This window comes from Cetorhinus maximus, chromosome 23, assembly GCF_964194155.1.
Source record: "Cetorhinus maximus chromosome 23, sCetMax3.hap1.1, whole genome shotgun sequence".
Lineage (NCBI taxonomy): Eukaryota > Metazoa > Chordata > Chondrichthyes > Lamniformes > Cetorhinidae > Cetorhinus > Cetorhinus maximus.
In genome coordinates, this window is record NC_135901.1 from 55053444 (window position 1) to 55056624 (window position 3181).

Consider the following 3181-nt stretch of genomic DNA (forward strand, 5'->3'; position numbering starts at 1 on the left):
GGCTCTATAGCTCAGTGGTTAGAGTACTGGTCTTGTGAACCAGTGGTCGTGAGTTCAATTCTCACTGGGGCATATAGCTGAAATTTGGTGGCAAGGTAGCCTTTGAGAAGAGCACTTTAAAAGTATATCGAAAGGTCATGTGAGTGGGCAGCAAGATGGCAGATGGAATATAATGTCGGCAGGTGCGAATATGTTCACTTGGTTGTAAAAGTTCAAACAGTAAAATGTGAGAAAGTGAATGTGCTGATGTTCAAAAGACCTGGGTGTCCTTGGACAAGCAATGTCGAAAGTTAGCATGTAGGGGCAGCAAGAAATTAAGAAGCGCAATGGCCTTTATTACAAGGGGATTGGAGAGCAAGAATAAAGAAGGGTTTTGGTGAGATGGCATCGAGAATGCCGTGTGCTGTTTTCATCTCCATATTTATAAAAGGATATACTGTCAGTGGAGACGGTACAGAGAAGGTTCACTAAATTGGTCACTGGAATGAGCTAGTTGTCCAATGACGAGAGGCTGAATAAATTGGGCTTCTATTCTCTGGAGTTTAGAAGAATGAAAGGCAATCTCATTGAAACCTACAAAATTCTGAGGGGTCTTGATAGGGCGGACACAGAGATTGTTTCCGCTGGTCAGGGAGTCTAAAACACTGCGGCACTGTCTCAGGGTAAAGGGTCGATAATTTCGGGCTGAGATGAGGAGAAATTACTTCATCCAAAGGGTTGTGAATCTTTGAATTCTCTACCCAGAGGTGTTGTGGATGCTCCATTATTGAATACATTTAAGGCTGGGATGGACAAGTTTTTGCTCTCTTGGGGAACTAACGGATATGGGGAATGGGCAGGATAATGGAGTTGAAGCCCAAGATCAGCCATGATTGAATTGAATGATGGAGAAGGTTCGATGGGCCGTGTGATCTACTCTTGCTCAAATTTCTTGTGATCATGTGTATGATAAAGACAGTAATTCATGTTATAATAAAAACAGAAAGTGCTGGAAGTTCTCAGCAAGCCTGACAGCAAATGTGAAGGGAGAAGCAGAGTTAAGGTTTCAAGTTTAATATGACTCTTTTCCAAACCATCAGTTGGGTGCTAGTTACGACATTTTGCACAACACTGAGACAGGGAATGGAACCCAGGCGGTGAAAGCATCGAATCTGAACCATTAGGGTGTTTCTATAGCATACCTTTGAACGAAATTAGCTTCCAACTGAAGGTTTAATGGTTTAAGACCACCGAGGGTCAAGTAGACTCCCTCTCTTCCTGCTTCTACTTATAGTACCTACATAATTCTGCTTTGTGTCCTTTGGCTGCTAGGAAATCTTGTCCAAAGTTTTCCAGTTCTGCTGTTATTCAGTTAGTTTCCACACAAATAGATTTATGAATATTCATTTCAAATAAAGAGAGAAAATCTAACAACATGTGCATAACATCCATCCTATTAGAAAGATTGGGTTCAAAGCAACGAATAGAAATTGATTCTCTGATTGCATATACCGAACTGGAACACACCATCACACCGAGTGAATCCTCTGTCTGTTCAAATGTTGCTCAGTCAACATTTCAATCTTCCTCCGCTGTGTCGCATATGGACTCTGAATCAATAAGCAGTCTCCACTTAAATAAACACAGAAAGCGTCAATCTCCTCTTGCAACTTTTATAGCTGTTGTTATTCTCTGTACCATTTACCATGAAGATATATAATACAAGTGAATAAAGTTTTGCGATGGTAAAAATGTGTTCATCTCTCGGGGAACTGAACCACATTGACACACACACATGAACACACATAGACAGAAACACCGCGAGTGACAGCGGGCTAGGTTTTGTCTCTGAGGAGAGGCAAACTCTCAGAAAGCAAGGATGTCACCAATTTAACTCAGCTTTGTTACATTTCTGACTGCAGATTCTGTGAATGCTTATGGATGAACAGGAAAGAAGGAACACAGAAGTGAAACAGGAAAAACAGACGGGAGTGTTCGGAAGGTTCTGACTCCATTTAGCCAATAATTAATCCTGGAGGTTCCAAAAGGACAGAACACTGAGCAGTGCAACCGGCAGGACGCGAACCTGTGGGGGCAGATCCCAATGGAGCTCCAATCCATCGCCTTAATCACTCAGCCATGACTGGAGACCGTACTCTGGTGTAAATGTTGTTCATGTAAAACCATGGAATGGTTACAGCAGAGACTGAGAGCATTCAGCCCCACCAATTCCCACTCACCCTACAATTCCTAGAGCCTCCCTTGTTCTTCCTACCAAGACGAACCACATCATGTGTCAAATGCCCTGATCCTATCCTAAGGGATTTGATGAAACGTCTGAAAAGACGAACCAACTGAAACTTTGGCAGTGATAAGATTCAAATCCACGACTCGATCGAGGCTGCAGTTTAAATCCAGCGCCTTGGACCACTCAAACACACTACTGCTGGCAATGTGATAGTAACCATTGCCTTGAGTGGTATTGGTGCTGAATAAAAACTTAACAAGTAGCAGCAGAAATAGACCATTTTGTCGCTCGAGCCCCTCACAGTTCCATAAAATCAGAACCAAGGTAACAATCTTGAGGCCATTCAGCCCGGGTCAGAGGAACAGCGGCCATTCAGCTTTTTGATGCTGCTTCGCCATTCAATAAGATCATGGCTGACACAACAGAAACCCCGCGCAGCGAGTTAGCCAGAGGGACTTGTATAGAATTTCTAACTGTGTCCTCATGCTGCAGTTCTGGATTATGCTTTGCAGAAATAGGATTGGGCTGGGATATTTAGGAACACCGGAGAGAAATTGATCGTGCAATAGAATCTCTCATTGGGTCCCATCGTGCCCTCGCCAGCTTTTTTCAAAGAGCTGCCCAGTTAGTCCCAAAATCTTTCTCTTTCTTCATAACCCAGCAGCTTTTCTATTTCAAATATTTGTCCAATTCCCTTTTGAAAACTCGGAGTTAAGGAAAACAATATTGAAAAAGGCGCAGGACCTTCAGCAGTGTCCATGCTCAGTGTGTGAAAACTAACAAAGTTTCCCTGGCCCATTCTCGGCATGTTATTTTATTCAAAATATATTACAGTTCATATAGTATCATAAAAATTTATTGAGACCCCATTGACCAATCTGCCACCAAGGAATCATGCCTGACCCCAGTGATCTGTGAAAAATGTAACCAGATCAAATGCAGCCACTAGCGGGC

General features: G+C 42.8%; 1 non-coding gene across 1 annotated transcript; it reads left to right on the forward strand.

Moving 5' to 3' along the window:
- trnat-ugu (transfer RNA threonine (anticodon UGU)) lies at window positions 1-73 on the forward strand. Its single transcript has one exon. It is a non-coding gene; the product is annotated as a tRNA-Thr (tRNA).
- Window positions 74-3181: the final 3108 nt, after the last annotated feature.